The sequence below is a fragment of the Megalobrama amblycephala genome, linkage group LG6 (assembly GCF_018812025.1).
Source record: "Megalobrama amblycephala isolate DHTTF-2021 linkage group LG6, ASM1881202v1, whole genome shotgun sequence".
NCBI lineage: Eukaryota > Metazoa > Chordata > Actinopteri > Cypriniformes > Xenocyprididae > Megalobrama > Megalobrama amblycephala.
The window spans coordinates 19567546-19580666 of record NC_063049.1 but is presented as its reverse complement, the minus strand read 5'-3'; the positions used below and the strand labels follow the sequence as shown (position 1 = coordinate 19580666).

The 13121-nt window shown below is 35.4% G+C and overlaps 1 long non-coding RNA gene across 1 annotated transcript; it reads left to right on the top strand.

The window, feature by feature from the left end:
- The first annotated feature begins 1773 nt into the window (after positions 1-1773).
- On the top strand, positions 1774-10199 carry LOC125270049. The gene is made up of 2 exons (XR_007185240.1): positions 1774-2139; positions 9355-10199. It is a non-coding gene; the product is annotated as an uncharacterized LOC125270049 (long non-coding RNA).
- The last annotated feature ends 2922 nt before the right edge of the window (positions 10200-13121 follow it).

Sequence of the window (13121 nt, the reverse complement as noted above, 5' to 3'; positions counted from 1 at the left end):
ACATGATATTTAGCCCCTGGAAGGTGAATTTTACCAGGGGAACCCCGCCAAAGACGCAGATTCTACCCCCGGAATGCAATCTTTACCGGTGGACCCACCCTGAAATGCTAGTTTTGAATAGCAGTTGGGCGGGTTTTGTTGTGAAAACTTAACCCTGATGTGCCCTCATAGTCTTTAATAAAATAACTTCCGCTCCCTCTTGCAGCAACATCTCTTCTCTGATGTGTTTACTGGCGTGAGGGCGGGACAACCTGTCACTCACATGATATCACAACAATAGCAAACAACAACCATCCAATCAATTCCCAATGGACAAAATCAAGTCCCTCCCTACATTTTTTCTTGTTTGAGAAGCCGTTTCACTCAGATATATGTCACAATAGGGAACAAAAAAACGATTGCGACTTCTGTTTCATGCTGACTTTAAAATCCATAAACCTTTCCATTGCAGTTTGTTTATAGTGGAAAATGGTTCTTTAGATTAATAAAATGCTCATCACACTATAATAAACAAAAATGTTCTTTTAAGAAATATCACTCAACGGTTCTTTGGGGAACCCAAAATTGTTCTTCTATGGCATCACTGAGAAACCCCCCTTTTGGGACCTTTATTTTTAGAAGTGTAGAATGAAACACAAGGTAAAAATGGTATACAGTATAAGCACTATACCCTTACACACTGGCCCTGACAGCTGAGGTGAGTAAAATGCTGAATAGTTATTAGAAAGAACAAAACTATAGAACATGCTGCAGTTCATATTTAACAAATAAACAAAAGCTCCCAGCTTTGTTTAACCTTACCGGTCTGAATGAAGATCAAACACTGGTTAATACCAATAAAGGCTCAATATGACTGGCCGAGCTCTCTTGAACACAGACACACCTGCCTTTGATCAAAGCCCACTGCTTGAAAGCCATGCACAGTGCGACGCGACGTAGTCCTGTCATGCAAACAAACCTGACGCTATATTTAACTGGGCAGCTATCACTTGAAAGGCCTGCTTGTTTTTATCTAAAGCTGAAAGACATCAGACGGCATCTGCTGCCTCAGGAAAATAAGAAGAGGAAATCTGTACCAACCCGACTTCACCGAAAGTGAGCAATGTAATGTGATGAAACTAGAACTTATAATTATCAAAGCTGTTAATTTATACAATAGCTAGTTCCAGTCTTCAATTTTTATTGGTTTTGCATCAGTTTGTTAGTTTGTGAGGACTTTATGTAGGTTAAATCATTATGCCAGTTGGCAGCGACAAGTGACTTTCTTTAAGAGTGAATCAGTGAATCATTCATTTAACCGATTCGTTCAAACACGCAGATTAAATTATGACTGAAACAAGTTCATCATCATCATTATACAAAACATGCCTCAAAAAACACAAAACTTGATTCCAATAATTCCAAATAGCAACTACTAGCTTATTAAAATATAAATTAACATAAAGATAAAGATAAAAAACTAAGAAGATGGAGGAATATTAGGCTACTCAATGGTTTAATTATTAAAACTCCTAAAGATACACACGTTTTAGTTGTTATGCATAAGTTTTAAGGATTTGAAGATCACCAATTTCTTCTGAAATGTGAGAGGATGGTAGGATCTGCATTTATTCATTCATTCATTCATTCATTCATTCATTCATTCATTCATTCATTCTTAAAAATCTACATTTACGTTTTAAACAATTGGCCAAAACCTCCAATAATGCAGTTAGTCCTATCTCCAAACCACAAAGGAGCAAAACATTGAATCATTCACTTAGTTGAATCAGTGTTTTTGAACCGAACAATTACTGCGTGTTGATCGGACTCGGATACGTGCAAAGTTTAACATACTGTGGCTTTTTTTTTTAAAGTTATTTTCTTGGCAAAAAGAGACAAATAGTAGCCTAGCTGCGAATGTTGTCTCTAAAATGTAAGTTACTCAGTATCTCGTGTAATATTGCTTGACTGTCCCGTCGAAAGGACCTTTTTCAAAAGACCATCTCTTCAGGGAAATAATTTTGTTGTTTACAGTCATGTGATTCTGTATGGGGGGATCGATACTGATACTCGAACTGATCTTTAATTATCCCCCTGGACTTATTCGGTTTATTAATAATATAACATAAGTGGAGGAGGGCCGCCACAACGAATGAGGTAAGCAGTTTACCTACTAAACTCTTGTAATTGTTTGGAATGCTATTTTGACTGCTATATGGTTAAGATGATGGTAGCTGCCATAACTACACCATCTGATTGTAAATAAATATTTCTCCATTTATAGTCAAAGTATGAATTGTGCATATATTTTAAATATTAATAAGCAACATATAAAACTAATATTTCAAAGACTTTCAAAAGAGAGAAACTGACTTTCTGAATATTATTTGCAATGTGTCACAACTAGTCACTATAGCTAGCTCATTTTGCGCATGACCAAATGGTGCCGCTAGTGGAATAGAAAGTTAAAATGTTGATGAATGTCACGTTACCAAATACTGTTCCAGAAGTCCAAGCAAACCGCTTAAATATTTCTGGAGATATAACGTGGGATTTTGTGTATTTAAACTCGCAGTAAATCAACATATCTTTCATAGGCTCGGTGCAAATGAGTTGAAGTACACATTAACAAACTGCCTCAATGTCCCACTGATGAGTTCTTGCTGATGGTCTTTTGGGTGATTGGGTGCAGGTGATGCAGAGTGAGACCCCCCAGCTGGTGCTGTATTTAAGTTCATGTCTCATAGTCTAACTACCAACAATGGAAACGTGAACCATAGCATAGTCATATTTTTCACTTGATTCTTCCTAAAGTTCTCTATATCAGCTGTACAAAATGAATAAGTTCAAGAAGCTCAAGAACAGATGTTAGAGGGTTATAGAGGGGTGTTAAAATGTAAACAGTGGCCTTTCCTTCCCTCACTCATTCTGAGTGAGGCCAGAACAGGACTCATTCATAGCTCAGAAATCCTCAAACTAATAGTTAAGTTTATTGTTTTTGCATAATTGTTATATATATTAACAAATTATTTAGACTTGAGGAAGTTTCCATATTCTGTTTTTGTAACCCTCTGTAATCATATATACAGTACAGTCCAAAAGTTTGGAACCACTAAGATTTTTAATGTTTTTAAAAGAAGTTTCATCTGCTCACCAAGGCTACATTTATTTAATTAAAAATACAGTAAAAACAGTAATATTGTGAAATATTATTACAATTTAAAATAACACTTTTCTATTTGAATATATTTCACAAAGTAATTTATTCCTGTGATGGCAAAGCTGAATTTTCAGCATCATTACTCCAGTCTTCAGTGTCACATGATCCTTCAGAAATCATTGTAATATGATGATCTGCTGCTCAAGAAGCATTTAATGTGTACAACTGTACAAAATATTTGTGTACAATATTTTTTTTCAGGATTATTTCATGAATAGAAAGTTCAAAAGAACAGTGTTTATCTGAAATCTAATCTTTTGTAACATTATAAATGTCTTTACTGCCACTTTTGATTGATTTAATGCATCCTTGCTGAATAAAAGTATTCATTTCTTTAATTTCTTTTCAAAAAAATAAAAATAAAAATTCTTACTGACCCCAAACTTTTGAACGGTAGTGTATAATGCTACAGAAGCTTTGTATTTCAGATAAATGCTGTTCTTTTGAACTTTCTATTCATCAAGGAATCCTGAAAAAAAAAGTACACAACTGTTTTCAACATTGAAAATAATCATAAATGTTTCTTGAGCAGCAAATCATCATATTAGAATGATTTCTGAAGGATCATGTGACACTGAAGACTGGAGTAATGATGCTGAAAATTCAGCTTTGCCATCACAGGAATAAATTACTTTGTGAAATATATTCAAATAGAAAAGTGTTATTTTAAATTGTAATAATATTTCACAATATTACTGTTTTTACTGTATTTTTAATTAAATAAATGTAGCCTTGGTGAGCAGACGAAACTTCTTTTAAAAACATTAAAAATCTTAGTGGTTCCAAACTTTTGGACTGTACTGTATGTTATATAGATCAATAGTTAATCTACATTCAATATGAATATTTAAGAAATTAAAGGAGTGTTTTAACTATAATAATCTTTTAAGCATTATATAATTTACTAATTATGATTACTGTTGCTAATGAAGGTTTAATAACTATTTTAAGAATATTGCCATTTTAATGAATTTAAAAGTTTTTATTATAAATAAAAATAATAGGGTAATGTTTGAAACATTATTATTATTAATAATAATAATCTGTCTCTTTATTATTATTATTTACAATTTTTATGACTTTTAAATATAACAGAATATTTCTATTTTGGGCTTGTTCCAAAATGCTGCTGTGCACTTTTCACTAATATATATATTTGGAGTATGGTCACTCTTACTAGAGTAAAATTGGGTTTCACCAGCAGATGGCATCGTTGTCTGTTTATGGCAAGCGTTGAGTGCTATAAATCATTAGACAGCATGGGCCATTGTGTTTGGGGACAGGGTCATGCTGAATGCTGTGCCACTGCCAGAATCAACAAATGGATCCTTGATTCAATCAAAGTAATGCGGCTCATGAAAGGCCAAACCCCTGTGATAAATCCATTACACACAACTCCTGTTGTCACTGTCCCACCTCTCACTAGCCTCCCAAAATAAACCCTAGAATCTTCCTCTCCCAGGGCTGGGAAACTCACTCGGACGTCCGATCAGCCGGAGAAATGTTCAACGCTTCATTTCAGGGCAAATGTATAAATACGTTTATAAGATCATCACTTGGTGTCCTGTGGTCTTTTATGACACCAATGAATGACAAAGTGAGGGTGAGAGACACAGTGAGCAGATTCCTGCACCCCAGGCCCATTTATCAGCACGTTTGAAGTACCAGATTGACATGGAACGCACATGAAGCACAACCACGTGTGTCCAGAAGTAGGTCTTCAGCAAGGAATAGCGTTCTGATGCAACTCTAATTTACATTTAGGAAATGTAGAGATGTTATTGAATGCACTCAATTTAAAATAGTGCAATAGTTGATGGCAGAATGCTGACAAATTTCCTTCCATAGACATTTGCAACTGAAACTTTGATGCTTCAAAAAGTTCATAAAGAGATCAAAAAACGAATCCATATGAATCGAGCGGTTTAGTCCAAATTTTCTGAAGAGACTTGATTGGTTGTTATGATGAACAGATTTAATTCAGGCTTTTACTTGCATATAAACTTTGATATTTAAAGAGAGTAGAGTTTTATGACTGTTTGTTACAAATAAGTACATTTTTAAAGAGTGCACTTTGTAATGTCAAATTATTTACTTTAAAGAGCATTTTAGATCATTGATTCAATAATCTTTTCTCATGCTTTAAAGAAATACATTTATTTTTATGTGCTGGAAACCTATTTTCAAAGCTGGAAACTTTCCATGGGAATTAACGGGAATATATGGGAATTAATGGGAATTAATGGGAATAAAGGGATAAATAATAATGGAAATTTGCAAAATTACAGGTTAGCCTATGACAGGGTACTTAAATGTAGTTGAAAAGAACATCTTGCAACATAATTTTTGCAATAACAACCATATTTAATGCAATTCTAGTTGATTTTTTACCCTGACATTCACACAGCACACACTGTAAAAAATGACCGTGATTTTAACAGTAAAAGACTGTAAAAATGCTGCGGTGAAAAACTGTTGATTGGTTTACAGAAAGTTTCCGTACTATATACGGTGAATAACTGTAATAGATCTAACGGTACATTTAATGTAATTTTACGGTAAAATACCGTTAAATTCACAGTTTTTGGAAGTGAAAAATAACAATTCATTGTAAAATTTACAGTGAAAAACCGTATATTGACATTCCCACAATTCCCTGCGTGATACTTCACATTTGATATATTTTCGTTGAAATAACTCTGTTTCTTCTTAGTTTTTCTCATTTTTTTCTAATCAGTTATGTACATTAGGGTTTTATGTTACATCTAATGTTGTTAAATTAATGTTTATTGCATTTTTAAAATTTCATGCATGTTACCATGATGGTGTTTAGTGTGTGTGTGAATGACACGGTGTGCACCTTCTATATGTTAGTATTGTTCTCCTCAGCTTGTGGAAGAGCTGCTTGTGATGAACTTTGATTCATCATGTGACTCATCATGTGACTCTTATCACCACTGAGTTTGGTGAGTGTCAGTGTATTATAAAGGTACAAAACAGATATTAGTACTTCATTAAGTTAGTAAATTAACATTATATCAGTTAATGAAATACATTATTTTACCGTAAATTTAACAGATTTAAAATGTAAAATTCACATGTAACTCCGTAAGTATGTTTACGGTTTGATGTCATTTTTACAGTATTGTTCTGGTAACCACAGCTGCCGGTATTTTTCCGTAGAAACAACGGGATTTTTTTTTACAGTGCACTACTTACTGCAGTGCTATTGAGGCCACACCCCCTGCATGTAATGTGCATTCCTCCAGTCCATAACATGCACATTTGATCAAAAATACAGAAAAAAGCAAAACGTTTTAAAATACAAATCTTTTGTAACAATATACACTATCGTTCAAAATTTGGGGGTCAGTAATTTTTTTTTCTTTCTTTTTTTGAAAGAAATTAATACTTTTATTCAGCAAGCATGAATAATTGTAAGGTGAAATTGTTAAATAAAAGTGATATTAAAGTGATATTGTTAGAAAAGATTTCTATTTTGAATAAATTCTATTCTTTTTAACTTTTTATTAATAAGTGAATCCTGAAAATAGTTGTGCTGCTGAATATTTTTTGGAACCTGTAATACTGTTTCCAACAATGATAATAACTAAGTATCAAATCAGCATATTAGAATGATTTCTGAAGGATCATGTGACACTGAAATAAATAACACATAACAATTGTTGCAATAAAAATATATTGCAACAATGTTTGAACCTTTTTTAATAGTTGAGTTTGAGTCCCTCAGTTGTCCTCAGTATGAAAAGATGGATCTCAAAATCCTACAGTCACTGCTGTAAAGGGTTCAAATATGGAAAAAAGCTTGAAAACTGAAGAATCTGCAGGACCTGGAGGATTTTTCTGAAGAACAGAGCTCAGTTTAACTGCTCAGGACAAACAAGAGACTCATGAACAACTATCACAAAACAAAAAAACTGTCATAGATCATCAGGTAACCACAAACAGTATTGAGAATCAATGGTTCACATACTTATGAATGGGGTTATTTTAATAAATTCAGCTATGAATTGTTTTGTGAACTAAATGTAAAAATCTTTTATGTAAAATGTCGTACTCAGGACAGTACTAAACAAAAAATAACATGCATTTTGTCGTATTTCATTAAAATTATTCACATTTTCACAGATTCTGCAAGTTGTTCACATACTTTTTCTTGCCACTGTAAATGTAAACTATAATACATTTTCATTTAATTGCATTTATGTTAATGTTAATTTCTATATTATACATTTTTAACATTTCACGTATAAATAATTAAAAAGAATAATTCACACAAAAAAAAAAAAAAGTAAAATCTGTCATTTACACACTCGCATGTTGTTCCGATCCTGTAAGGCTTTATTTTGTGGAACACCAAAGAAGATATTGTGAATTTTGACAATTGTCAATTATTATTTTTTTGTCTATACATTGAAAGTCAAAGGGGTCCAGTGCTGTTTTGGACCCCATTGACTTAAAAACATTTTTCACAATATCTTTTCCACAGAATAAAGAAAGTAGTACAGGTCTGGGATGACATGAGGGTGAGTAAATTATGACAAAATTTAGTTTTGGGTGAATCTTATTGTAAAGTGTTAACCCATTTTAAGACATCAGTGCAGTCTTAAATACAGTGAACACACCACTTATCATTTCTCTAGATCAACCAGATTCCTGCATTCCTGTCGTCAGGTGGTGGAACCGACCTCTAATTCGTTTCTGGCCTCACGCTGGGTTCTCTCACTGCCACAGAGGCAAGGCTCATTCCCTGGTCTGCAAAGTACTTTAGACACCTGGTCCAAAATCAACAGCACATGTCGAAAAGCACTAACAGCGGCCCGTTGCACGCTGGGTGATGATGTCACCTGAGCCTGCCATACTGCAGCAGTATGACTTGTCAAATTAAAGAGAGAAAACCACAGAGATGTGTACCCCTTGGAAGCTACGAGGTCTTTTTCTGCTTTCCTTCTGGGAAATGGAGATTGTGTGTCAGGAGGCCAGTTTCCAGAATCCACCTGCTGCCAAGCTTTAATGGCGTGATAAACAAAGAGAAATCGTTAGAGCGCATTAAAAACAGCCCCTAACTCGCATGTGACTTCGGTTTATGAGAAAGAGGCAAACGCTCTCCTCTCTAAAAGCTAAGAATAGAGGCTCTTTATACAGTTTATATATCATTTTACAATTTATACAGTGCACTAAAGCAGAGAAATTGCAACCTTGTAAACATTTTCATTAAGCATCTTTAAAGCAGCTAGAATTAGAATAAACTTTCACGACGGAGCAGCTACACGATAAAACAGCCAGTATAGTGTATGAAATAAGGCTCTGAAAAGTAAATACTAAAAACCGCTTGTGTATTGACAAAATAACACTCGCTCTTAGCATGGTAGCGGCTATTAGCATGTTTAGCATTCTTAAAGGGATAGTTCACCTAAAAATGAAAATTCTGTCATCATTTACTCCCCCTCAAGTTGTTCCACATACATACATATATATATATATATATATATATATATATATATATATATATATATATATATATATAATATAATTTTTTTTTTTTAGATATTTGGAAGAATGTTTGTAACCAAACAGATCTCGCCCCTCATTGACTACCATAGTGGGGGGAAAAAAATACTATGGTAGTCAATGGGGGGGTGAGATCTGCTTGGTTAAAAACATTCTTCCAAATATCTTCCTTTGTGTACAGAAGAACAAAGAAATGTACACAGGTTTAGAACAACTTGAGGAGGAGTAAATGATGACAGAATTTTCATTTTTAGGTGAACTATCCCTTTAATGATTCTCCAACAGAGGGCAACACAGGCTCCCATATCAGAAGGCAGTACACACAACACGGGCATAAACCTGCTTCATAGCCCTATAATTGAGTCTCTATGCTCACATAAAATGACATTTCTTAATTTAACCACCACCCTTCTGCCCGCAAGAATGATTCATCCAAGATGCATGAATAGCAGCTCAGTATAGGCCAAAATATAATCCATGTCAAGTGTACAATATTAAATAAAGCCAATAATTTCAGCATCTGTTCTCATTATGTGTAAATGGAGAGTAATTGTTTTCAAATTTGAAAAATGTGGTGATGGAGCTCTCAGCTACTGCTAATGTGGCTGTTGTTATTTCAGTGGGACCCAGAGGAGTATTTAGGCAGCTGCTGAGGCCTCCGTCCCAGCCCTGGTATCATCCCCCCATCAGGCACTCCTTGAAGTGGTTTTATAAGACATGACGAGGGAGCCCGGGCCGAAAGTGATCAGCGGGCGACGCACATCTGAAACCCATTTCCCGCAATTAAAGGGGAGAGACTATCAGCTCCAAACATCGCCTGTTTCCACGGTATCCGTTCAAACATTCGCCTCGCGCACACATTCCCATAAACAGTGACAGAACATTTCCAAATATATTTGTTTAGAGAAAAAACACAGTGACCATTCCAGCTGGGCCTGAGGGGGGGGGCTTCTATGGATCAATAAAGGTCTGGTTTTTGACAGCGCTTTGCATGTTTGAGAGCAGTCCCAGCATCCACACCTGGGATGGGACCCTTCTCAATGTGCAACGGCGTGAGTGTGTGTCCACTTTAAGAAGTGCTTCCCCCGTCGATCCTTTCACTGGTCGTTTTCTCTCTATTTGGGAGCTCATCAGACTTCAAACACAATAAAACAAATACCAGACATGCAGCTAGTGGTATGGCAGACCTGATTGCAATCAAGCAGAAACTGCAATCAAGCCAATTTAACTTGAAAATGCATTGTTATAATTCCAACACGCAAAGAGATAGTAAACAGCTTTGACTTAGCATTGTCTGGTTCACTGCTCCTCATGCTGAAGTCTAAAAATGCTTTGGCTGAGAGCATAACTTCTGATGATGGCTTTGTGAGATAAAGAATTTGTTGGTTTGCTGAAGAAGCACTGCAAGAGACTCTTGTACTGTTTCTTTAGTGTGTTTTGGTTCATATTAAGGTGTTTATTTGAATGTGAGTGTGATAATGTCATTAGGGAAGGTTTATTATTACATCAGAAATGAAGGGCAAGAACAAAGTGATTCATAAAATGTCTCCACACGCATATCAAAGCAAAACATCGTTAATGGAGATTTGTTCTAGGACCTTTAACCTTTTGTATCTTGGCAGTAGTTGAAAAACAGCCTCATCTTTCCTCAGAAATTTCAAATTTGAAAGAGAAGACTGATATTGATTAAATGCAGCATTATGGCAAGATTTCAAACTTGTGATTGCTATAGATGGAAAAAAAAAAACATGATTTAATGAGTGCTACAACTAAAAGTATTAAAAATAAATTTGGTAATTGAAATGAAGCTGAAATAAAACAAAAATAAAAATTAGATTAGATGGAAAAAGTTTAAACTAAATAAGGAACTGAAATTAAGAAAGTTTAAGTTGAAATAAAACTGAAATTAAAATAAAATTAAAGTAAAATAAAATAAAAAACATAAAAATATAAAATAAAAAAACATGAAAATATATAATTAGAAGCTATTCTTCAAAATGTTAATAAACACTATAATAGTATATAAGTATACTAATGTTACATAATATAATAAAATAATACTGGATCTAAACCATTCTACAAATAAAATTGAATAACAGTTTTATTTTTGACTATATTGTTGACTATATGTTTTTTTTTTTTGTTTGTTTTTTTTTAACTAGCTTACATCTTTTACAAGTAGACATACTGACCCGGAAAATCTTAGGATGAAAAGAAAGAAAAAACAGTGTGATTTGCAATGGACGCAGATGAAATTATACAAGCTTTTGCTTTCCACACCATCTTTAAAGGTCAGCAAAACATTGGAGAAAAAACATGGAGAAAAAAAAAGAGGAGAGCCCTTGGTTGCAGCCTGGGCATTGAAAAGAGTCATGTGATCGCAGTTGGTGTCCACCTGAGTCTGAGTGGACGTCTTTCTCCCCTGCTTTTTCAATGACGTACAACTCGCATTGACAGGGGAATATCTGATCTGTCCGCTTACATGGCCGAGGCAAATGCACGTATTCGATTCATAGCAGATTTATTTCCACATATGAACGAGGCCTGAAACTGAACTGAGAAAATTGAAATCCGTGTGCTTTTTCCTGCTTATATGTTTGTGGGTCATATCCGATCTGTGCCATATGGGAGGAAAAAATTGGAATTGGGTCACTTGAACCATGTAATGTAAGTGCGGCCCAAGAGGCTTTATCTCAGTCATATGAAACAGATTTCCCTGTGGTCAGACATGCTCTCCTCGGTGGTGGGCAGATGTCTCTGTGGACTCAACCACTTGATAGTGAGAGACAGAAATGTCAAAAGCCAAATTGTCATGGGAGGGATGATCCTGGTTCATCTTTGGGCCAAACTTCGCCTAAGCTCATTACAAATATTAGACAGGAACTGTTCCTTGGCTACTTATACTTGTGTCTGAATTAGACAGAAATGCAGAGAGGAATCCTGCATAAGGCCTGACAACTTTTAACTAAACTTTTTTGGTAATGTTGTCATGTATGCTCTGCAACGTGTGGTTTGTTGTCATGAATGTTTAAGTTGAAATAATTAAAGTTGCCCAAAAATTATAACCACCAATAAAAATAAATGACATCAATCCATCCATTCTCCAAACCATACTGGAAAACAATGATAAGCATTTCACAAGTTTTAAAGGTTTTTATTGGTAAAAACATTCAATATATGCAAAAAGTCGATATTTACAATGTTGATTCTTCATAACCTCTGCAATTCACTCTGGCATGCTGGATATCAGATTCTGGGCCAAATCGGGCCAAAGATGGCGAGTTGATCACAGTTTGCAGACTTGCAGACTATGTCCACTCGCCTTTTGAGGATTGACCACAGGTTCTCAATGGGATTAAGATCCAGGTAGTTGCACGGAACCAAAATTTCAATGTAATGATCTCTGAGCCACATAGTGCTCCATCATGCTGGAAAATGCACAGATCATCACCAAATTGCTCCTGGGTCGATGGGAAAAGTTGCGTTTTGATATTATTCTTTATTCAGGGCAGTGTTTTTGGGCAGAATTGTAAGAGAGCCCACTCCCTTGGATGAAAAGCAACCCCACACATGGATTGTCTCTTCACTGTTGGCACGACACAGTACTCATGGTAGCGCTCACCGTTTCTTCTCCGGACAATCAATTTTCCACATGTCCCAAACAGTTGAAGGGGGCTTCTTCATCAGAGAAAATACCTTTGCACCAATCTTCTGCTGTCCAATCCTTGTACTTCCTGCAGAAATTTCAGTCTGTCTTTGATGTTTTTTCTTTGAGAGAGAAGGCTTCTTTGCCCTTCTTGACACCAGGCCATTGTCTAAAATTCTTGGCCTCACTGTGCGTGCAGATGCTCTCACACCCACCTACTGCCAATACTGAGCATGCTCTGCAATAGTGGTGACACAATGCCATATCTGACTCCTCAGGAGGAGATGGTCCTGTCGCTTGCTGGACACTCTGGGACTTCCTGAAGCCTTCTTCACTGCAGTTGAACCTCTCTCTTTGAAGTTAATGTTGAATAAATGGTTCTTTCAGGTGCAATATTCTTTGCTGCATTTTTCTTGCGTGTGAGGCCATTTTGATGCAAAGCGAAGATGGTTGCATGTCTTTCTTTGGATTTAACCATTGATAACACAAGAACACAATGATTGGAAGCACTTCCTTCCTTTTATAGCAATCAGTCTTCTCTTATAATCCAATCAGAATTACAGAGTGATTTCACCTGACTAGTACTTGTTCACACTTTCCCATGTGATGATAATATGATTAGTGAAATTATGTTAGCTGGTCATTTTGGGCCAGGGCCAAAAACCAGTGACGTTTGGGTTTTTGTGATAAAGTTCATGATTGCAACCCCCAATGTTCTGGAAGGTGTGGGCCGATTTGAGG